The 25,393-nt window shown below is 36.2% G+C and overlaps 1 protein-coding gene across 2 annotated transcripts in view; it reads right to left on the bottom strand.

Moving 5' to 3' along the window:
- SNX29 (sorting nexin 29) overlaps positions 1-25,393 on the bottom strand; it is a 140,851-nt gene that overhangs the window by 33,028 nt on the left and 82,430 nt on the right. The gene's annotated exons all lie outside the window — the stretch shown is intronic.

The following is a 25,393-nucleotide window of genomic DNA, read 5'->3' as shown; positions in this document are numbered from 1 at the left end:
TTTGGTTTTTGTGGCTTTTTGTGTGTGGTTTGGTTGGTCGGTTGGTTGGGTTTTTTGGGGGGGAGGTCCTCAACATGTTTCTTTGTAATAATTCAGCTTTTAACATTTCTGATTCTGTATTGGGTGAAAATACTCTGAAATAAACTACAAGGTTCATAGGCCTGCAACACATTTGGTCATATCTCTGAAAAAGAAAGAAAAAAAACCAACCTACAATAACATCCTTTAAAATGCTGAGTTTATCACGGTTTTAGGGGACCTGACTCATTTTTACATGTTTGAGTTTGGCAGTGTCAAGTAATTTGCTTGCAAACACTCAGGCACATCATGTCAAATTTAATAAAAGCAGTAAGGATATTCTTATGCTCAATAATTTTCTAGTTCAATAAACATTTCTCACCTGCTGGATTTGCTGTCATGGCATATCATACACTTACTCTCTTTAGATACTATAAATTGTATTTTTGGACTTCCTCCCATTTCTTCTGAAATCTGGCATGATGGATAAACACTCCATAGCTGCTTTGCTCAAGTTTTAAGCAGAAACTCTTTTCAAGTTGCTCTTTCAGTACCAACAGCTCTTCCTTGGAAGGTGTACATCAGCTGAGTATTGCTTAAGATTTCTTCTGCCTAACCAAACTGCAACCCAAGATCTGTACTGAGAGTAACACATCCCTAGTTAATTCAAGCTCACTTATGCTATATGTGTTCTTAGGTGTGTGCTCAGAAGTGAAGAAGCTTAAGGTATTTATTCAAATAAAGTACAATCAATATAGGAATACCACCTCAACAAAAAACAGCTACTGTGCAAGCTAATAACATATATAAAATTCCAAAATACATACGAAAACTTCATTTTACTTTGCTAGAACAAGTACATTATTTCATAGTACTGCATCTCAAAAGCTTTAATTTTTTATCATCTCATTAAGGATAAAATATGTGGTCCAATAACTGAGATTGCTACTTTTAGATCTGAATTTCACTCTTTTCTGTCTTTTCCATTTTACCCTGTTTCATTAAAAATTATCCTACTGTACTACCAACAATTCACACAGAGAAAACTAGAAAGCTTATGAGCAATCTCAATATATATCCTTGTCTTCCTTCTACTATCCTCAGCAAAATCTCATAGCAACCAATAAGCTACATTATTAGAGGCTTCTATTCCTTAATGCTTTCCCAGCTAAATTATTGCCTCAGACTGTAAACAAAGAGTTATGGTCCATATATACATTAGTACAGTTCAACAATGCTGCCTAATGCCTGCTTGCACACACTTGCATGTTTAACCCAGACTCTGCAGAGCACTCCACAGCTTTCACTCTGCACTGGCAAAAGCTCATCTCTACCTTTTAAGATCTGTATTTATTTACTGGCATTTATTAGCCATGGTGAATGCTGCATATTTCACCTAATAAAAGCATTTTTTTATTTTATGTTGAATAAATACATTTCCTCAAGTTAAAAAACTTCTGGTTAACAAGGAAAAGTCCTGAGTTTGATTAGAACATAACATATTTCACAATTTCATTATATTAGTGAGGTTTTTTTCCAGTTACAGGTAAGAACTTATTTTGGGGAATTTAGGTAGTGATATTAAGTAATAATATGATCTGCCTGGAGATGAGGTGTGTGTGTTTTGGAGCTACTAGTGCTATTAAGTACCAATAAGTATCAGCCATAGCATTAGGCAATGGCTTAACTGATCACTCCTTATAAGACAAAGATGGCATTCTAAGTAAAACAAGCTCTTTAACAGGTGTCTGATAGACTGTGATGTGAATATTTTAACAACAGAGTAGAGTTTCTCTCAAAACAGGAGGCTTGAAAAGAATTGCCTTTTTTCCACACTACATGGGTAATATAACAACCTGATGTGTAGCAGTGTTGACAAGGAGATGTCATTCTAGTACTGGCCTTTGAAAATTACCTCTCTACAAGGAGATGACCAAAGCATTCACATCTTTTGGTAAGCCCCTCCCAGCAAAATAAATATCAATACTGGGAATTCTTGTAATTCCAGGGAGCAAATCTATCACTGTGGTCCTTGCTCTATTTGCCCCATTTAAACATCAGCTCACACCACAATAATCTCTGTTATGATATACTTTTTACTTTTTCCTCTTGTCTCTGTCCTGGATTTCACTAGGTTTTAAGTCAAAGCCCTTGCTGTGGGCAATGCAAGTTTCACTGCCATTACAAAAATATTACTAGCAAGGACTTCTGTCTGTTTAAAGGTTCTTATTATTTTAAGACCACAAGCAGCAGGGCATAACTGTCAGGATTAGGTTTAAAAGTTTACAGTACACCAGATACTGATGACCACATGGTGTTGATATTAAATTTGATTTCAGCTGCCCTGATATGCTGACAGCAGTCAGTGTGCTTTAACTGTCTTCATTCTTTCTGGACATAGAAAGCACTTTTTTAAGATTATATTGGTTTGACAACGCTATTCTACACTCCTAGATAATTCCCTTCAAGTAACACCTGGATTAGATATGCATTATGATTTTGCAAGGTTATCTTAGCAAATAACAGATTGAAAAAAAGGACAATCTATACACATTTTATTGACCTGTCATTGGATGTTTCTATATTCATCCATGTATGATGTTGGATACTGTTTTCTAATACAAAAATACATCAAGTTGAAACGGAGGCAAAAAAATATTGTGTTATGGCAGGAGCTATCAAATCTGGAGAGAATTCTTTGAGGATGCTTCCCTGGAAGAAGCTATTTGAAAATGTGGCATTTGGGAAGGCATCAAACCAGCAATTTTAAGAGCAATAATATTCTACATAAGACACCAGCCAGAAAACATCCCTTGTCAGTTATAACACTAGTTTATTCACAGTCCTGCTCTCCATTGGCATTATATAATAAACATGCAAATTTAGTAGTTGTTAATGACACCAGTTATTTCCCATTTTTGCATTAAAACCCAATGGGAAAGTTACTGCTAAATATGTATCTGTTGCTTAGCAGGCATAAGACCCACCAGAAGACTACAAAATTCTGATTTTCCTTAACTTCTTAATCTGGTTATGAATTTGTTTCTTATACAGGAGTACCAGATCAGAGTCATGGGATTCTTAACATAAGCAAAGCAACAGCAGCAAAAATCAGGAGCTGCTTCTCTGCCGCAGGACTCCCCAAGGAACTGTATCTGATGACTCAGACACTTTACTACTTGTTTATAGTGTTTGTATGCATGGAGCTGTGGGAAATGATAAAAGCTGGTACCTGGGGGTAAAGGAAGAAGAAAATAGAAAGATGACTGATCAAAGCAAATATTTCTGCCTGCCTGATTATAAAAGGTACAGAAACAAACAAAAAGCAGTTCTAGGTCACTGGCAGCAAACTTACCAGGACTGTTGGACTGAATGCTTTTCATACGGTAAAGCAGTTCGCCCAAAGATGAGGCACTAGACTGTATCACCTTTCACACACATGATCCTAGGCCAAATCCTGGCTGCAGCAGTGAAAACTTCCCATCAACTTAACAGATGCAGGTGGTCCCTTTCCACCTCAAAGGAGAAAAATGTTGAAGTGAAGGCTGCAAGTAGTGCAAAGATCAGAATAGAATAATTCTCTCCCTGCCCTCACACTGAGGCAGACCTCACTCAGCTGTTCTAGGCATACCATGCTACTTGTCCAAAATTATTTCCAGAGAAATGCAAGTTAATGATTCAATGATCAGTGAAGTAATTTTCTCTATTATTTTTCATTTAGCAGAGGGGGACATCTAGATGCTGACGCTTAAGAAAAACACAAGGACAGTACAGAGCAGCATAGGATTCTCCCATTCAAATCCTAATACCTCTGCCATGAAAAATAAGATCTCAACTGCACAAATAGAAAGCAATGACTGCAGGGATGATATTGCACAGTCATCCAACAGGATCCTCTGCATTTCTACTTGTTCTGCTTCAGAATTCACAAGGAATGGACAGAGAGATGCAACCAAATGAATCTAGCATACTCAACAGTATGTACTGAAGCTGCATAAAATCAAGGTATTTTGGAGGAATGCTTTCCTAGTACACTGCACTACAAAAATATTACAAGATGTAAAGTTTATCACAGGTCTTAAAACTCACCAAGTTTATCAAAGGTCTTATCACAGACAGTAAGCAGTTTGGAAAACGAAAGACATGAAACACAGTCCTCATAGCACAACCAGACCTACTCAGATTCCTGTACAGATAACAAGCCCTGGGGAAAAGCATATCATAAAGTAATACTTGTAATTTTTTTTTTTTTTAGTGAAAGGAAATTTCCTAAGGGAGACACCTAATTTTTTGTTACTTCATCTTAAAAGAATTTTGTAAGAGAACATGGGATTTCTTGAGGATGAGATTCTTCTTTTAAAACCAGGAAAACCCATGCAAGACATATGAACTTGCAAAGCATTTAAAGAATACAGAAATAATGTTAAGAAAACATCAAGAGTCTCCTTGACTCTGTAGCATTCTGAGAACAATAGGAACTGTGAGACAGCCTTGTAGTATTAAAGCTATCAACATTTCATTGCTACTAATGGGTCTGTGAAATGGATGAAAACATTTTACACTGTAACTGCTACACAGATGAATAAGCAAATCCGATTTGATGTCTTAACAGGCTACAATACAAAGCAAGAGAGTCCATTTTTGTCATAAGGAAAGCTTATGACAAAAGGCAGGCTTATTTTTTTTCTCATGCCTACTATACAGTCTCCAAAACACCACTCAGCTGACTAAAACTTTTAATCAATATTTATAATGCTAAATAGCTGTTTTACTAAAATGCTTTACAACAAACTGTAACATTCTCCTTTTTTCTTAAATGTCTCAATAGTAATCATGATATATATGCAATATTTGCATTCCTTTTGGGGCTGTATACTTACTGTTTATATGCAAATATGAAATAGAAGATTAGAGGACTCTCACAAAGCTTACTCTTAATTTGATTCCAGCACGTGTCATAAAAAGCAAGACAGCTGGAAAGGCAAAGCAATATGAGGTAGCAGGAGATTTGCATCCTACAAACATGTAAAATTACAAGAGGATTAAATGGATTATTTTTGGATTATTTTACTTGGATTATTTATTATTATTATTTATTATTATATTATTATATTATATTATTATTATATTTATTATTTATTATTTATTTGGATTATTATTTTTTTACTTTTATTATATTGGATTATTTTACTTTCTGGATTATTTTACTTTCTGGATTATTTTACTTTCTTCTCTTCCCTTTTTCCTTCCACCACCCCATTTGCGTCATATATTCTCCCTTTACAAATTTTGTTTGCCATTTCCAGTTTAATATTTAGTTTGTTATTTACAGTTGAAAACCAAGCAAACAGAACTAATGTCAAGCCTGCTACCCTGTACAGTTCACAGTATAGAAAACCTAGTATTTGCAAGTGTGTACACATACAACCCATAAAGACCTGAACTTCTTTTATAAAAAACAACACATGAATATTTCTGTTCTGCAGCTTTATGAACAAATAATCCTTCCAAACAAGATGTTCACTACCAAAAATGTCAGAATTAAATTGATATTAGCTGTTCCATACTGCTTGGAAAATATTTATGTAAGAAAAGAGCCAAGTGACAAAAGCACTGAAGAAACAGTTTATCAAAGCTCTACAGAAGAGACAGAGAAGGAAGAGAATCAAATCTCCACCTACAACTAACTGCAGCAAGAATAAAATGTCTATGAAACGTGATGTCCAAGAGCTAAGAGATATATTTGTGAAGCCCTACTGACACTGACTCCAAACACAAGCATGATAAACTGTACAGGAGGATGAAAGCCTATAGATTTTCTCAATAAGAATCACCTCAATAAAGAGGCTCTGATGCCTGCCCTGAATGTTTTACAGCACTTGCTCTCTTTCCCATGGCAGCCAAAAGAGCAAGTTGGGTGCCCTCCTAAGAAAAAGAAAATGGTGCTTCATTTTCAAACTCTTAATAAACCTCTTCAAGCTCCCAGAGAAAAAGTCAATTTTCTATGTATAGCAAGTGTGGAATAAGAGGTGGAGCTGTGTCTTTTACAGAGGAGTCATCCCAGTCTTTCTAATATAGTGCTACAGAAGGAAGATCAGAGGAGAAAATTACCCTTTTCATGATTCTTATAGCAACGGTGCAACCTTTATCTTCACACAGGAGAATGAGGAAGAAAATAAACAAGCAGTCCTGGATTACTGTGAAGGAGGAGAGAGGAAATAGCACTTCAAAGGTAGCAGTGATGTAGCCAATAATTGCCCATGACAAGTAAGTGCAGAAACCAATGATTAACGTTGAATCCCCGATCTTCCCTACAGCTAACCTTCAAGAAGCATGCACTGATCTACTTCTATTTAACCTTTACATCCTCTGCTTTCATCAAGCTCATTCATTACCTGACACCTTGGCAAAGATTCCTGGTTCTGCTAAAGAAAGCTGTACACAGATATTCAACACAAGCTTGCTCAGAGACTGCTTTTTTCCAAGCCTTCACAGCTCCGTGAAAGTCAGGAATGCAAACACCTACACTTCACAAGAGGCACAGCTACAATGATTCAAAACAGTCAAAACCAATGTGTACAAATACATCCCATCAATAGTCTATGAGAAAATATGGCCTGTGACTGCCTCTGCTCCTTGACTCATAAAAGATGAATTATCCTCCCACGCCTAAAAGCAACAGATTACAGTTGTACTCACTATCTTTTTAAAATGCAGTACCTTATTTTCTGTTATCTTATCTGACTTTTTTGCATACTCACATTTTTTCATTACTAAACCAGCTATGCTCATCTTGCTAGTTTGCAGGAATGGAGATTCTTGTTTGTTTTGGTGTGCTGTTTTTTTTTAAAATCACCACTATGATAAGACACCAGGAGCCTGAATCATATGGGATCTTCCTGCTCCACAGCCATTATGCTGCAGATCACCAAAAAATAACAAGCTATGAAAGATGTTCTAGGCCATTTTACTGCATACACTGAAGAGTTCTGTGCTCCAGCATGTTCTGAGAACTAAATAAGCAACTCCTCATAGTCTGAGAAGATAGAATTTTTCTTTCACTTCATTTAGAGGAATTCTGTATTCCGTTTCAAAGACAGAAGTCGTCCAAAACCCTTCACAATGAAAGGTAAGGGTCAGACTTCTCCCAGGTTTTCTTCTATAAAGATTTACTGATTAATTGTACATTTACTTCTATTTCACTTGCCACAATAAAAAAAAAAAAAAAGTATAAAAATGACAAGAGCTGCTTTACGAGCTCTGTAAAAAATTATTTACTTGCACAGTTGTATAATTTCCTTTATCAGACAGCACTTTCCTCTAGTATGACATGGAATCTAGAGACTTGGTTTATTTGCAGCCTTTTCCACTTAAAACTTCCAACAAGTGACAGTGTTATCAGTCCACTGATTCATGAGACATTCTAAATAAAGAAGGCTTCACATGATAGGTTGTGATTCCCTTAAGAAATTCTGTATTCTCAACATTTTCCATAATGCATTACAATATGTGATGTAAACCTTGAATAAAAATACACTATCACAGTTTAGAAATAACAATACACTCTATAAAAATACACTCTATTATTGAGATCTTGATGACAACAGCGTTTAGTGCTTAGACTGAATTGTATTCATAAATTCTTTTCTTTGTTGATTATTATTTCCTCTTTATCCACAGTGCTAGTGGACTTATTTTGTAATGCTGATCCATACCATTTTAGTACGACTGAAACATAAAAACCTTGCTGTTACTGCAGTCCCATCTATCATACCAGGAAAGTTACTCATATCTGTTTGTCTTTCTCTGTTCAATCACAAGTTGAGGATAATTGTATTTACCAGCTCAATGGATTGCTATACAATTACATGAAACCACATATGATAAGTAGCCTGAAAGCAGATAGATACAACTGGCTAAAGAATTACAAAGGGCTCTTACCTAAACTTCATTAAAAATCATAACTTAACAGAGTCCTGTCTTGTATCACAAATCAAGTACTTTCTGAGGCCTGAAAACTTAAGATATATGGTTTCAAACTTCATTTTAGATTTGCAGGTGAGTGTTGCTGAAGAAAAGTACCATGGGTTAAACTAGTGCAAAGACAAAACATCAACCAGTCTACGACAGGGGCTGGGTAGAACAAGGACGGACAAAGGTTTCTATACGATTAATTTTTAAGAGCTGAGGGGTTTGGATGATTTCCAAGTTTTTTCTGGGTTTCTATGAATAGCACAAATAGTTTCAAAAACTAACTATGAAGTTAATTCAAGTATTTTGCTATGGACTTTTGTAAAAACAAGTTAAATCTTTGCAAATGAGCTAGTAACATCAATGGTAAAAACAGAGAACTCACCATAACTTAGATACAAAGAGGAGCTTTTTTTATTATCCTGAGGTAGTGAAAATTGCAGTTCTTCTCCAGAACTCTCTGCCTCACCAGTTCTCACATTAAAAGTCACAGGATTTTTCACAGGATTTCTCTTCTTTGACTAGCTATACTACTTCCCTAAGTGACAAGTGTTGCAAAATGAGTAAATATTAGCAAAAAAAAAAAAAAAATTCAATTTTTTTACACCTCCTCCGCTATTAATTCAGGAGTTCCTCCCTCATTTAGCTTGCAAAGGAAGAACAAAAGGAAGCAAGGCAACTGTAAGCGAAGTGTTGTAAAGGGTTTAGACTTAAAGAGCCTTGTGGCATTTCCCACAGACATTAAACATCTGGTGCCTTTTCTGGAAGCCAAACAGCTGTGTGCCCTGGCCAGCCACAGCAAGCTGGGGCCGGGACATACCACACACTGATCAGCATTGAGTCTCTGCCTCCCTGAACTTGTTTTCCCATGGAAAGCTCTATATCCCATGTTGGGATCACCCCAGGGCAACACCATTATTAGGGTTAAAAGCTCTTTTTAAAAAAAAAAAACACCAAACAGACAAAAATACACCACAACTGAAAAACCAAACACCTTATTAATGCCCTTCAGGGCACAAGAGGCCAGGGGAAGGCAGGCAGTGCCAGCTGCAGCTGCTGAGGCTCCAGAGCATGGCTGAGCCTTCAGCGACGCCACAGATGGTTCTAGAAACAGCCCGTCGGGCACTGCTAACCTGCCCTGGGTGTTGGAACTACCAATTTCTGAAAGAAACCCGGGCACCTCCGGGGCAACACCAGGCCACTTGTGAGAGAACCCTGGGCACCACTGGAGTGAGGGACATGCAAGCACAATTTCCTTTCCCCCCACACCATATCTGTGAGGAGGACCTCTCCAAATCTGCTTTAAGCTGTTTTATTTTGGAGGTACTTACCATGGTTTCCAGTATTTTTGAAGGCCGCCTGTAGTGCTTTGCAGCACGGCTCCTCAGCCCCTGCCGCCATTTTGTGTTAGAGCAGACGTGCTGAGGCAGGAGTGGGCGGAGGGAGAGGTGGGTGTGGAAACTGCTGCCGGGTGAAGAGGTTGTTCAGCCACATAAATTAAAGGGAAAAAAAAATCTCAAATTTTAATCTAGAGAAGGTTGTTAGGGAAGGGTGCTCTGTGGGAAGAAAATATGGGAAGATTTTAGATTTTAGATTGATAAATAAGGAAATGTTTCCACAGAAACTCTAATCGGCATCCAGTGGTGGTGGCTGCCATCTGAGGTGACCTTTCAAGAAGCAAATCCTACCACTGTGAAAAAGGTAGCAGATGCTTTTTGCAGAGAGGAAAGCTTGAAACTTTCATTTTGGCTGGAAAAGAGAGCAGGTAAAGGGCACAAGAGCCTCAGACTGCAGAGGGAGAGTCTGGCTGCCTGTGGAAGGAGCTCACCCATCTGTGCACACTCCTGACTGGCACCAAAAGCCACCTGTGACTGGGCAGAAATGCCTCAGAGCTCACCCAAAATGACTGCTAAAACAGGGACTCTGAAAACACCATCCCTGTGTTTTCTAACAAGCCACAGAATTGATAGATCTCTGTTGCTGTGTTTTGATTTCAGGTCTGTATCATAACTATCTCCCTGAGGCTGAGGTGGTCAAGAGGTATCCAAGAGGCGATGAAATTCAGGATGACAGAAAATGCATCGGGGAAGGCAGCAGTACAGATCAGCCCTTATCATAATGGCCTTTCCTCCTGCACCACAGAGATAAGACATGAGCCTGCTGTTTGGAGAGACCACACACTGTGTAATATATTACACAGGTGCCTGTTGCCTTCTACAATCAAGAGACCCTTTCCAAGTACCAATATTCTTGATCCAAAATACCTGCCAAGAAGATAATAGGAAAAATGTTGTAATCAATAACACTTTTCCATTTCTCAGCTTTCTATAATACTGTCCTGCTGTAAATTAAAGAGGGGGAAAAAAGCCCCAAGAAACTACTGTGCTTTTTTCATGTTTGACCAGGCAACTTCCCAAGTTCAACCTTTAATGCTGACTCCTGGACATTGCCAGTATTGAGGATGGTAAGATAATTTGCAGATTCAGTGTTCATTCATGAACTTTCAATTTGCCTTTCACAAGTCTTCCAAGTACCTTGCACAGATTTAAGACCTACAATAAATATGTCAGTGTCAGTCTCTCATCAGTGTTTATTTACCTGTGCTTATTTAAAGATGGTCTAAGGAAAATCAGCCCCTCATAAAAATGCAGAATTCATATCCAAGTTGTGGTGACCAGCTCAGGCTTTCTACAATGCTGCAGGTTTGGTTTTTTTTTTTTTCACTTGTTGAATAAACCCTGTTTGTCTAAATGCCCAAATTATGTGGCATTTCAAATATTTTGTTATTTGGAAATTCTCAGAAGAGATCCTAGTTCTCAAAATTTGCCCCTTGCACAGTTGCACTGTCTGTGTGAACCTTGACTGTTTGTTAACAGTAGCATTCATAAACTGCCTTTTTTTTGTTGTTGTTTCCTAGACAACCAGGTTCTCCCCAGAGCTCTTGCTTGTGTTCCCTGATTAAGATGTACATGCTGTCTTTGGCTGATCTTATCTGTGGGAATAGTATTAATTTTCATAGGTGTGATATTGATTAACATTTTATATTCTAAAGCAATATTAATTCTGGTATTTTTTAAAAGATGACAAGATTGCATGAATTTTAACTGTGCTAAATTATAGTGTAAGTTCCCTAATGTGGAAGTTACTCTAGTGTAGGGGTTTTTTTCTCAAGGCACTTTTTGGTTTATAACAGACTCATTGAGTTCTGCAGTTCAGGTTTTTTTTTCAATTTTTATGCAGAGCAGCCATAATTATAATATCCCTCTTTTTTTCCATGCACTCCTAGATTTCTCTTTTGAATCACTAGACTGTGGTATTTTCTGAGTCTGTAACTCAAGCTGTAACTCAAATTTAAATGGCAGGGATGAGGCTTCTCTGCTGTAGCTACTACTGCTACTTCCAGTCTGTTTTCCTGAAGGTACAAAGGCCATTAAATCTACCATCCCATCTTGACTTGCCTTAGTTCATTGCCTTGGTCTTTATGTAGATGATCCAATTTCTGTGATGGCCAAATTTCACTCTACTCAGTGTAAAATCAGATTGAGGGTGAGAGGAGGGGTAGAATCACAGTGACATGTTGGTCTATGTGAACCTGGCTCATTAGCTTCTCTCTTACTGCCTAGAAAATTCCAGAATCATTTTGGTTGGATAAGACCTTTAAGATCAAGTCCAATTGTTAACCTAATATGCTGCCAACTACCAAACCATGTCCCTAAGCACCACATCTATACATCTTAAATAGCTCCAGGGACTCCAGCACTTCTCTGGGAAGCCTGTTCCAGTGCCTAAAAACCCTTTCAGTGAAGAAATTTTTCTTAATATCCAATCTAAACCTCCCCTGGCACAACTTGAGGCCATTTTCTCTTCTTCTATTGCTTGTTACTTGGGAGAAGAGACCAGCTCCCACCTCTCTTCAGCCTCTTTTTAGGTAGTTGTAGAGAAGGTCCTCCCCTCAGACTCTTTTTCTCCAGACTAAACAATCAACAATCCCAATTCCCTCACATGCTCCTCATAAGCCATTTGCTCCAGACCCTTCACCAGCTTTGTTGCCCTTTGTTAGACACATTCCAGCCCTTCAGTTTTCTTGCAGGGAGGGGCCAAAAACCCAACACAGGATTTGACATGTCACCTCACCAGTGCCAAGTACAGAGGGATGATGACTTCCCTGGCTGGCCACACTATTTCTGATACAACCCAGGATGCTGTTGGCCTTCTTGGCCACCTGAGCACACTGCTGGCTCATTTTCAGCCAACTTCCCCAGGCCCTTTTCCTCTGGGTAGCTTTACAGCCATTTTTCCCCAAGCCTTTAGCATTGCATTGGGTTGTTGTGACCCAAGGTCAGGATCTAACACCTCATTAAAATCTCATGCAGTTGGGCTCAGCCAATCAACCCAACCTGCCCAGGTCCCTTTGCAAAGCCTTCCTACTTCCAGGCAGATCAACACTTCCACCCATCTTGGGGTCAGCTGCAACTTATTGAGAGTGCCATTGATCCTGCTTTCCAGATCAGTTCATGTTCCAAGGTTAAACATACCTCACTTTGAGTGGTTGCTTATGCACCTTCCTGTGTACCAGCAGACAGTTGTTCATTCAGCAGTCATACAATTCAAACTCAGAGGCCACTGGCATAAATAAATTAAAGCAATTTACATATATGCATAAAGAACATTGTATGAGAGGCTTTTTAGTATGAAAGAAAGGCAGTTCAGAAACATATAAAGCTGACTGATTGTGTATAATGCTCCCCCCAAAAGAGCCACATGAGGAAAGAGCAACAATAAAGGTTTTTGTAATAAATATTAAAGCAACATACTAACAGAAAAGCTGCTGTGTCTCTGGTTCAGTATTTACAAAAGGGGTTATGCTCCAGAATTACATTCAAGAAGTAAAAAAATTGGTACTTTATTGTCTCCCACTATTCTTAAAGTAGTAATCTTTTTAATACATTACACTTCTCAAAAAAATTTATTCCGGTGGTGAATTCAGGTATTATTCAGATAGTGAGATGTACTCAAGAGCATTTTTAAATGCATGAAGCAAAGTGGATTCTCCTCCAGCATGAGAAATGGATGCTTTTCCCCAAAATATTATGTAAAAATAAAATCAGAACATTCCACTTACCTGTCACCCATTTTTTGTATTCTTCAAGTCTCCTTATAAATACAATACAGGGCTAGTTGTTGATGGAGATTTATAAAAATTAACTCCATTATTTAGTTCTTATGGTATTGGTAAAAAGCTCATATAATGGTTTCTGCTTGAAATTCTTGCATTTTCATTGTCATGAAACAGTACTTTTTGCTTTTCCTATTAAGCAAAATGGACTATTAATTTTGAGACATAATTTGTTTTATTTTATCAGCAAATAAAATGTGCAGTTGTATAAATTCTGCAAGATTGAAACACAAAAAATACACACCATATTGTAAAAATACATAATAGATACACACTGGAAAAAATATGGCTTAAAGTGTTTAGTTCTCAATGTATTACGAAATACAAATCCTATATATGTTGTTCAATATATTTAAGATTTTGTAATCAATTAAGAACTTTAGCTTCATGCCAATGAAAACTCAAATCTATAATTAACCTTTAGCAAAGCAACATAATGTGTCTATTAATATTTTAATATACTAAGTGCTCAGGGAGACAAAGGAATGTAACTTCAGTAAGCAAAGACACAGGGATACCACACTTGCTGGCCAGATCTTAGCTTCCCTTGGGGTCCTGATTTTGTAGCCCATTAAACAAGTTTTTTCCTACAGAGAAAGGCACTTGAACTCAACCTGAACTTTAACTTAACACTTTCCTGTTTTTTCCAAGCATGGTTCCTCTTCCAAAATTTTGAGTCATTTCATTATGGGCTTATCTGGCTGGTAGCCTTAGACAAAGCTACACTCTTTTTTTTTCCTGCAACCTATCTTATGGGGAGGAGCTGAAGGCTTACCCATGCATAGTGTTTCCTGTGTACTTGTCATTGGAATGTGGTACCATCTGGAGAAACCAAGTACTGGGAATCCTTATCACTGTCTCTCAATATATGGTACAGTTAATCCATTGTGGCATTGATCTTTAAATACTGTGTGCTCCATAACAGCCTCAGCTAACCACCTTTAATGGGAAAATGATCACTCTTTATCCCTTGTTTGTAGCTAATAGAACACCATAACTTGAACTACTCAAAGGATTACCATTTGTTATAATGTCAACCTCAACACCATTTACTTTACTTTAAAATCCAACAGAAGAGGTACAGCTGCAAAGAAACATTTTTTTATTCTGTTTTCTAGGGCATTAGCAAAATTTTGTAATTTAGACTTACTAAAACTGTATCTTCAAGTGCAATGCAAAGAACTCCATAAATGCTAAACTCCATTATTATTATCAATGTAAATCAAAAGGTGCAATTCTGAATGAATAACAGAAGCCAAAATTTCTCAGTACAGAGAGTTATTATCAGCTGAGATATTAATTATTACAATATCAAACCATGTTGGAAGAGATTATTTTCTTCAGTGTGAAATCCTTTGTTCAAGGAAAATCTTTGTATTTAAGAAAAAGCCTCTTGTAGAGATGATGTTTTGTGAGTAATATGTAATGACAGAGGCAAAGGAGAGTCGTTCCAAAAATCACTAGATGTTGAAGATCCCTAGATTTTTAAAACAAATTGTACTGTAATCTAATACACAGAGGAGAGATTTTTAAAAAACACACACAGGTATGAAAAATGCCTTTGAAAAGACAGACTTGCCTCCCTATCTCTATCATAGGCATTCATAGAAAGCTGTAAAACACTTCTGTCACCCCCAAATATTTTAGCAAAGGCAGGTAAGGCATGTGAGAGAGACTATACATACAAACATATAGTGTTGGGGAATTTTTAACACTTCTTCAGGAGAAGAATGAAAAAGCCTCTAGAATTTGTACCTTCCGTTTCTACATGAGGGAACTGATGGCAGATTTGATTCACAGGGAAAACATTCTAGTTACCTGTAGCACTGGAAGCCAAAGAGCTGTGACAGGATGTCCCTGAGCTGTAGTGCTTTAGGGATCAAATTCAGATCTATTGCCTGGTGCTGGACTGGGCCATGTAGGGACACTTGATTATATCACTGACTCCCGTTGTAGCCTAGGACAATTCATACCCTAATTCCCCAAATATAAGAAGGATCAACAGTATTTATTTTAATTCATCTAGAAAATTACTACCTCTCTATTCTTTTATGTGTGATTTTGCATCTCTCTGTGCATATATATAAACACACATCTATAACATTTGCAGTCACACAATTTGTTTCAGTTTTCTGGTTTCAATGTTGTTTCAGATACTCAGTTCTTTGATACAGACATCTGTATGTGAGGGAACCTTCCTGTCATTTGAATATTATACTGACAGTGGGTTAGTACTGGATTTGGATATCATTTAGTATCTGTGTGTTACCCGATTTGTAGTTTTCCCTTCTGTTCTGGTTTATACTTTGCTTAAAATAAACAACATCAATTCTCATTGAGGAATGTGTTTATGTATCTGCAGTAAGGAGGCATCTAAATCTCTTGGAAGTAAAATCACTTGCAGCCTTCACAGCATCCCTGACCTTTACCTCACATCTGCTCTCTTCCTACACACACAGGTACACAAGAGTCAAACGATTTACAAAGCAGGAAAACAAATTGAGTCATACAAGTCGTTCATACTGGGTCACATCCCTGATTTGACAAGGTACAATTTAACCTCAGACTGAACCTGATTTTCATAGGCCATGGGGAACAGTTATGTAACAATGAATAGTTGAAACACAAATAGACAAAGGTTTTACAAACCTAAGCAAAAGTAAATCATTAACTGTTATGTTAAAAAATACATTTTACATTAGTTTATCTTGAACTAAATACTATAAAACTACAACCTTAGTGTTACCATTTATGCCTTAATTCTCATCTTGAGCAGGTAACTTCTTTGATATTTTATTAATGATCTTTATATGCTAAATAATTTAAAATGCATGAGTCTTGAGGAAAAGCTTCAGCCCTAGGGATACATCACTGTAGTACAGCTCTATACTGCCTTAGAACTGGATCCATATGTGGTCAGTTTGCATAGCTGGAAGATTCTCATGTTTGCCACTTCCCTGCGGGACACTTTTGCTGTTTCTTTTTCTGAATGTCCCAATTAAGGATTTTTCAAATTGTCCCTCTTGACAACTACAGTCAAATGTACTGCATAGTTTTTTACCTCTCTGAATGAAAAACTTCTGCCTGACAATTGTATGATACTATACATTGAAGACAACCTAAAACACCAAATGCATTAGCTGTGCTCCCTCCTGCTCTTTCACTCCTCTCTTCCCTTATTCAGATGCTTAAAATTCACTCACATTCCAGCTCAGTTACATCTAAATGGAACATTACATTCCTTCTTAGAAGTATCTGCAGTAAGGTGATAATTCATAATGCAAAATCCAGTCCCAGCTTAATGTGTAGTAATAGAAAACCTCTTTTATCCCCTTCATTATACAGACATGCTATATACATTTACAGTACTACACATGATGCAATACTGCAGGTTCTAGATAAGTACAAATTCAATAGAGAATGGTAATCAAAAAGGAGAAAGACTGTTATGGTCTATGTGGTACTAAATACTTCTCTTGTTTATTCATGAGGTTTTTATTAAACTCCCTGTAAAAGAAATCCAATAGAGATCCATCAGAGAGATCTGATGCGAGATTCAGAGCCAATAAAGGCCATAAAGGAGTTGAATAATCATTCTTCTCTATGACAGCATTAGATGTTATGTACGCAGCCTGCAGACTCTTTTCACTATAATTTGACCCTCTTACTCATCTTACTCTAATTCAGTAAATCAAGAGATGACTCATAGAAAATCAGAATCCAGGCACAACAGAGATACTATATAACAAATCTTTTGTTTTATACTGGGAATGTCAGCAAACTTATATGTATACAAGCTGACTGCCCTCCTTAGTACTCAGTTTAAGGTTTTTTCTATTGGATAATCTCTTTTTACCTTAATCAACTGCACTGTGACATTAGATTTTAAAACAGGCTGGGTTTTTTCTTATGGTAATAATGCTGTACAACTGACTCAAGAACAATTGTTAAGGATAAAATTGTAATTAAAGATATGTGTCTTCTGCCCAATTTACTTGTGCTTAAGAACTACTTATCACTCATTCAAAGGAATGCTTTCACACAGATTAAAACCATCATTTCTATCTATGCTAGGCATGTCCTTCCACAGAATTACAGGAGGGAGCTTCTATGATTATAAACTTGCCTTTTGAACTTGTGCCTTAAGCACTAATCTGATGCACAGCTTTTACAATTGACTCAAACATTGCAAGTAACTTGTTCTCATCCCCCCATTTAAGGAAAATAAGATAAAGAATAAATCCCTTATATCTGTCACCAAACCCCACTCTAGTAGTTTTTTGTCCACCCTGTGGTGGACACAAATACAGTCCACATGTTATCAAATACTTTTATATGGGTAGAGACTCTTACAGAGATTTTTATAAAAGCAAATAGAGCCTGAACGCAGGCTGAAGGTTTCACAAAGAGTCCATCTTCTGTGAGCATCTCAAAGTAGTAGTAAGAGGGCTGCCTCCACCCTACTGATCATTAACATCTCTATTAACATCTCCAATAACATCACCTTCTCTCTTGGTGTTGACTGCCCATTACACATAGACTGAAGGTGAGTCAAGGACACACTGAAAAATTTTACAAGTCCAATCAATGTTTCAGAACACTGCTGCAATAATGAAGTAATTTGATACAGTAACTCACAGTCAATATATAAGGAAACAAATAAAGTGCCCAAGTGTGTAGCAGAATTTCATGCTTTAGCACAAACAGGCCATGAGCAGAGGGTGAGCTTCTAATTGTGAGAATTGCTATGGTAACCAAAGGTGGTCACACATAATTGGGTGTGAAACCACATGAGGCTTGATGACAGAGGTGTCTGCATATATTATCCAGCACATCTTCTGTTTCTTAAATAGAATTATATTGTCAGGTCAGACAATATTTTCCATATTTTATGTGCCTCCTTTTTGAGCAACAAAAAAAAAAAGGCATCTCTGTGGGCTTCAGTGACAATTTCAGCTCTTCAGTACCCTTCTTATGGACAAGGCAGCAGAAGCTTAAATGTGACTCCTTCATTCAACTAACAAGCAACAAGAGAGAATGATGTTTGCAATGTATTTATAAGAAACTCAGGAAGAAATCTCTGGTCTTGAAATTATATCAGTCTATATGCAAAGAAAAGTTTGAAGTGAGGACTCTCAGCCCAAATTTACTCTCGAGCATGGGTCAAGAACAGACATTTAACTGTTTCCTAACTCAACTGAATGAGACAGAAGCAAGATAATTCCCTGTGTTGGTAACATTGCTTCTCAAAATGGGACTGTTCACACTGTCTAGCTCCTTGATACCATAGCCTTGATACTATGCTGTCTTAGTTAAAACAGTTGTTGTTTTAAAGCTGGTCTTCTGTTACCACAATTAATGGGAAAGAAGAGTTATAATCTTGGAGAGTGAATTATTCTGTGCAACCAAGGACAGTGTGGTAGGAGCAGAGGGGATGCTTAAAACTCACACTATGTCACACAGTGACACCTGCAGCAGCAACCAATTGTTATTAAACTAATCTACTTATATTTATGAAAATTATTTACCAACTTATGCATCTCCTACTATAGAGTTTTGAGTATTATCTTAACTAATTAGATTATGCATTATCTATGTAATGAATCATATATTATCTGTGTAATGAATCATAATGAAGATGAAAGGAAAATCTCATTACTTCAAATTGTTGTTCTGGCACAAGATTTCTAAGGCTTCTATTAAAACCCTTTCTTGAACATGTGGATATGGATGAAAGTTCACATCTTTGACTAAACACCCCCCAGCCCACCCCATTTCTCTATATGAGCTGCATTTAAAAGGCACAGACCTACTTCAATGCATCCAATATGCCTCTCATCTGGAGGAATCTTGTGATGTTCTCAGGACAGGATGGATTTAAACATGGGGATGATAAATAAATCAGCTCCTGCAGACGAGAGATGCTTTGAGACTCGATTCTGTTAGGAACTTCAAAATCTTAAATTGCCCTTTTTCAATTTAGCTTGTATTACTGGTGATTCTCAAGGTGCATTGTATTTGACAGCACCTCTGCATCCAAGGAGTCAATTAGCAAGTTTTGACTTAACACTTAATTTTTGCATTCCTGTTGTCTACAAAACAAGAACATACCTGTTCTGCATCTTTAAATGAGGTGGTGAGTTACTAGTCTCTCTGCATATCTGAAAAGGCTGCTCATCCACTCTGAAAGTGCAATCTGTATACACAGTAGGACATGAAGGCAGTGAGGAAAAGCATATCAGACTGGAAAATACTCAGAAGTAAGTAAAAAATCTCAGTCAGCACTGTACTGCCAATCTAGCTGTGCTCTGCTCTTTCCAGAGCATCCAGATTTGCCATTAATTACATCTTAGCAGGAGTTCTGCATAAGCAATGTGGTCGAAGAAATTTTCAATCACTAAGGTAAAGCAGAACATCACAGTGAACCTCTGTCATGCAGGGAGGAGAACTTTGCCCATGCTGATTAAGTACAGCAGCTGACAGCAGATGTTATTTGTTAATTACTGACATATCCAAAGGGTCCTATGGTTTTGACAAAATCTGTAACAGACACATTATTTACTTTGTTGTACATCATCATTGAATACGTGTTACCAGTTTGATGTGGAACAATTTTTAATTTTTGTTTTTAATACATTCCTGCATTAAATTCCTCACTCCTTTCTCTTTTGCTTCTTGAGGCAACAGAAAGTCTTCTTTTGTTTTCCTTTTTTTCTAGTATCCAATTGCCCTCTATTTTCTGATACAGTAGGACTACTCAGAGGCACTCTTATATTTTGTGTGCCAATTCACACATTTTTTTTCATCCTTAAATATCAACCAGATGGTTTTAAAAAATGCCAGCTATGTCTAATACATTGTTAGAAATTAAAGTTTTACTGCAAAATGCCTCAGTTCTTATTAGCTGCTTGAATCTATATGTTATCACTTTGGTTGCACAAAAAACTTTGTTCCGTCACTGTTTGAAACAAAAGCCTGCTGAGAATTTAAGGTGCTTCAGGATAAATCTGAGTGAACAGGGGAACTGTGTGCTACAAAGTATTAACATGTCTGTCTAATGCTTAGATCTGAAAAGCAGCTCCTAACTGCTCACAGCTTAAATAGCACAGTACAAAGGGCATACTGATTTTTCAGTCTTACAGCTAAGAAATACTTACTTGTGTAGATCAGTGGTGACAAAATATACTTCTGATGACAAATGTTTGAGGTATTATCTGCTTTGACTTGTAGCTGAAAAGTTACTGAATTACATTAAATGATATTTCATTTCCTACTTCTCTATAAGCCTACCTTCTTCTCAGTTTGGAAGGCACCTGAAAATCTCCACTGCTGAAAAAGAATTTTCTTACAACATATAAAATTAGGAACTTTAATAAATAATTTAGTTTCATACTAGAAAGTGAGATGTAGAAACTGTCACTGAAGTCAGCACATGTGCAAGCAACATAATTCATTGATGAATTAGCACTTGAAAAAAACATAGGGAAATGAGGAAAAAGGAAAAAAAACAAAAGACATATTTAAAAATATTAAATATTAAAATATTAACCTGAATAATTATTTTCTTGTTATATTAGTTTAACCTGTAAATATTTTTCACATAGTGAAGCTATGTAATATGAATATGAGATCTGTTTGACAATAATTCCCAGAGAAACCTGGAATTTGATTCCTCTGGCATAACTGGTTGGCATCATTGTAGAGGCTTAGGTCATGCAAAGTTGATGACTTAAACACTGAGTAAAACAAACTCTTGATGTACCTCAGCTGTTTCTGAACATGTTGCACTAGGAATAAAATTCATTATGAAAATACTCTTAATATGAAAATGAACTAGTTAAAAGTCAGAGCTGAATCACTGTGTAAGGATGAATTTGCCAGGCATACAAATGCTGGAAAACTGGGCAAGGGCAGGTCTTTGGGATCCAACAGAGACTCCAAAAATAACACAAGCTCAACACAGAAAGGTGTAAAGAACAAAAGTAACAAAAGTTCAAGTACAATTAAAGAAAAAAAAAAAAAAAAAAAAAAAAAAAAGAGCATATAAAGCTTCATATACAATGAAGAAGTACAAAAGCACAAACCACAGCAGACTTGGCATTTGGAACAAAATGCAGGAAGTGCAGAGGCTCACCCTGTGCTGTGAGAGGCAATGCAGGCACCCAGCCAGGGCAAAGCACAAGTCACTCAGAAGAAAGCTCCATGGGAAGGACATCTACTGATGCAGTTAATTAATCACCTCAATTAATGGAACAACTATAGGGTAGATACGAGCATAGACATAAGAGCACTTGAAAGACAAAGACTTTCTTATTTAGCAGTAACAAATCCAGTTTATTTTATGTGGTATATGCACTTGCTGAGCAACTTTAAGATACTAGGAAATTTTAAAAAGTTGAAAATGATGTGAATATTGTTCAACTGGAAGTACACAAAATGTTATGATCATGGCACTTAGACATCACAGAATGAAAACTTTCCTTTTCACTGAATCAAAGAAGTCCTGCAGAGCTTGTTTTTACATGAGGGCAGCATTCAGTTATGAGCTGGATACAAAAGTATCAGCCTGAATATCCAAAAGTGTCATATCTCAATAAAAGGACAAATGTATTAATGGCAAGGTAAAAAAGCCAAACAGCACAAAACACTATAAGCATGTTAAATAGTCCTTGGAAAAAACTCACCACTCATGGGATTTTTTAGTGTCTTTTCCTATCAGAATCTGGCTTGCAACATGGAATGTGGCTCATTGTACACAGACAAAACCAACAAGAGGCACCCCCAGCCCTGCTCCAGCAATGCACAGAAGGTGTAATACAGTGATCATAAAAGTCACCACTCTCCAAGGAGTTACGAGCTCGTCTGCATATCACAGACCTTAAAAAAACTGCTTTGGAATTCTTGCTTTCTATAAAAGGCAATGAAAGCAGAGGAGGAGTGGCATTTCCAAAGTAAATCCACATCACACATGTGAAAAGAGTACATATCCCAGTCTCCTGATCTGTACTGAAACTCCAAGTACACTGAAATTATACAGAGCCATTTAATTCCCGGTAGAAATCCTGTATTCATTGCAGAGTTTTTTGAAGAAGCAACATGCAAGACAAAAACTTGCATTGCAGTTTTACTTCTTCTCCATGTGAGTCATTTATCCAAGATATGTTTAAAAACTAAAATGTTTAAGATCTTTTTCAATAAGTACTTCTCATATGATAAAAAAAAAAGACTTAGATTTGTTAAGTCTGATACCTACAGGCATCATTCTAGAATCTCACTGAAAAAAAAATGAACATACATGAGAAGCAATTACAAAACAGCTGAAAAGAACAAGTAAGGTATAAGTGTTTCAAACAAGAAAAGATGTTATTTTTTATTTTCTTCTTGGTAAAGTAGCATATTTCAACCAGATTACAACAAAATTACCACAGGATACTTAAAAAAAATACAGGAAAGTATTTAGAAAATTATTTATAAACACATTGGCTTAAAAATTCTATAATGTAAACATTAGATTAACAAATTAAAATAATACTACAAACAATTTATTAATACTTACTTGAATACTGTACATATATATGCTTCAGAATTAATACTATGTTTCCTAACACAACAGAAACAAAAAACAAAACAAAAAAACCCAAAACAAAAACAAAAAACAACCAAAAACAACCAAACCCCCCCCCCCCAAAAAAGCACAAATAAAAATCAAGAGGAAAATCCATCTTTTTCAACTGCCAACAGGTTTGGTCCCACATACAAGATACTTAACGTTTTATCTCAGTGCTAAGGTAGAAAGAAAGCGCAGCCTTTCAGAATTAGATTTTTAACCACATCTATATTTCTATAATATTTAGCATCTTAATTACTACTCCACTAAAAAAAAAATTTAAAAAAATAAAAAGAAATTTTTAAAAAAATTTAAAATTTTTTTAAAAGTTAGAAAAAAAAACGAAACAACAACTCAAACGAACAAACAAACAACTACCACAGTTTAACTTATGTCATGGCATGGACATAATTTCTGAAGTTTTCTTAAAGAAACAGATTTCACCCACATGGAAGTCCAATACCTCTGTTTTAATGCAGCAAATTTTTTTTTAAGTCCAGATTTTTGCAGTGATTTGTAAGTATGGAAAATTCATTCCTCTCTAACAATTTCAGTGCTGTTTTCTAAGATGAATTAATGCCATAATTAAACAAAATTTATTCCATTATTATTAATTAGAAGTATGCTCTGATTATTTTTAACAAGAAATATTATAAATAATCTAGACTATTGATAACTGGACCATAAAGGCACAGTTAGTGCAGAATAAGAATCAAATGAAATGTAGAGTGCAGACCACTGTGCAGAATAGGTGTTTTACCTTCCATTCAATATGTGTAATACGAAGCAGGTTAACTGATATTCTTAAGCATATTCTATATTTCATATATATAATTTCATATATTAAAATGATTCTTTCCATATATAATGCTAAGAAAACTACTGAAGTGGCTAAATAATCAAATTTATATCCCATGTGATGCAGGGTACTGACTGAAATATCCTAGCATACAGAAATTGGAGAAAAATTCTTTACCTTCTAACTTGTTTAATTACTTTTCCAGAAGTGACTCTAGCTCCAATCCAAAAATGTTCTTATTGTTTCAAGGAGAAAGTTTTTCTCATATTACATGTTTACTTTCATATACACTAGAGCTCTAGCTAGAAAAGCACAGTGCTGTTACCAAGATTTGCATGAGCATAAAGGAGCAGAATATGTTGAAAAAGTATTTTTGTTCCTTTTAAACAGCTGTGCAACATCATAATTTCAGCAGGTGACTGCATTTCTATTCACAGGTTTTTATTACCTGTCCTCAGATTTACAGAATTTTAGATGAAAAATGTTTTGGTGTGAGGGGTCTGAAGCTTTGAAAAGGCATGAAACTTAGAGCAGAAGTGAGAACACTGTGTGCTTGAAGCAAAAAGAATTACATCCATATATGAAAGTACTAATAACTGATTCTGTTAACAAAATAACATATTCTGAAGTCATTAATATGTCCTGACAGTATCATTACTTAACCTAAGGTTCAGAGAGTCTCATTATTATTAGCTTGCTGCTCTGAATCAACCCCAATTTGTTAGTAGGTTCTCATTAATTAATTTGACAGCTGCCATGCAGTTATTGTTCTATACTATAAAACACTGCTTTGTAAAAAAAATAGTGACCTTAGCAATAGGTCACACTTTTGAGCCAGTGATCTTTAATACCATTATGTCCTTTCTCTTAATACTTGCATTAATCCAATCACAGCAGTTTATGACTTGCATTAGATTCTGCAAGATAGTATAATATGATTGCAACTATCACATCAACAATATATTCCATAAAAACTACTAGCTTTAAAGTTATCAATCTTTCTACAAGTATGTGACTTAATAGACTTACCAATTTAAGCCTTTATAACTATGTCAATAACCTGCCTTATATAAACCTTGGAAATTTATTATTATTACTGAGAAACTTGATTTAATGCAAAAGCCAAATCAATACTGTGCATTCTCTATACTGAATGATAAAACGTCCAAATAAATTTTGACTCTGAAAAATCGTAGCATCTAATGAAAAATGATCACATCTGCAAAACATGAGTTGCAGAGAATTCTGAGAAAGAGCTTTGCCTGCCTTGTGTTTCTTAGGAAATCATTCATTTTGCATGTAATTGGAGAACTGCATTAAAATCAAAGTAGTCCCACTTATTTTTACAATGTATTTTGAATAGTCTCTAAAGGCTCCAGACAAGCAGCCCTAGAGACCTAATACGGCCATGACAAAACAGGAATGAAATGGAAATGGTATTACAAAGTCAAAGACAGGGTCTTTTAATATGTTTTGAGGTGATAAAAATTTGGGCATTTTTATCACTAGGCATCTACTTGCAGTCATGCAAGTACCTCACTGATCTTCAAAATTACCAGGTGTTTAAAGAGTGAAAGCTATCTTATAAAGAAGCTATTTTGTAAAGAATTATTTTCTGAGATTTTAGAGGAACCACAAATGAGCTCTTAAAAGGATTAGTAGTGCACCCGTTATGGTATCTTGTATCACAAAGTGAGCATCATTTGCAGTCTGTAATCTTAGGAGCTGATACACAATTCAGCTAAAGTCAACAAAGAACAATTTGGACACAGTAAAGAAGTTTAGTATTTTTATGTCATCTACATACCTAGATTAAAAATTA

The sequence above is a fragment of the Heliangelus exortis genome, chromosome 17, assembly GCF_036169615.1.
Source record: "Heliangelus exortis chromosome 17, bHelExo1.hap1, whole genome shotgun sequence".
Taxonomy (NCBI): domain Eukaryota; kingdom Metazoa; phylum Chordata; class Aves; order Apodiformes; family Trochilidae; genus Heliangelus; species Heliangelus exortis.
Note: the sequence above shows the minus strand (reverse complement) of the source record. Positions and strands in the feature narration are given on the sequence as shown.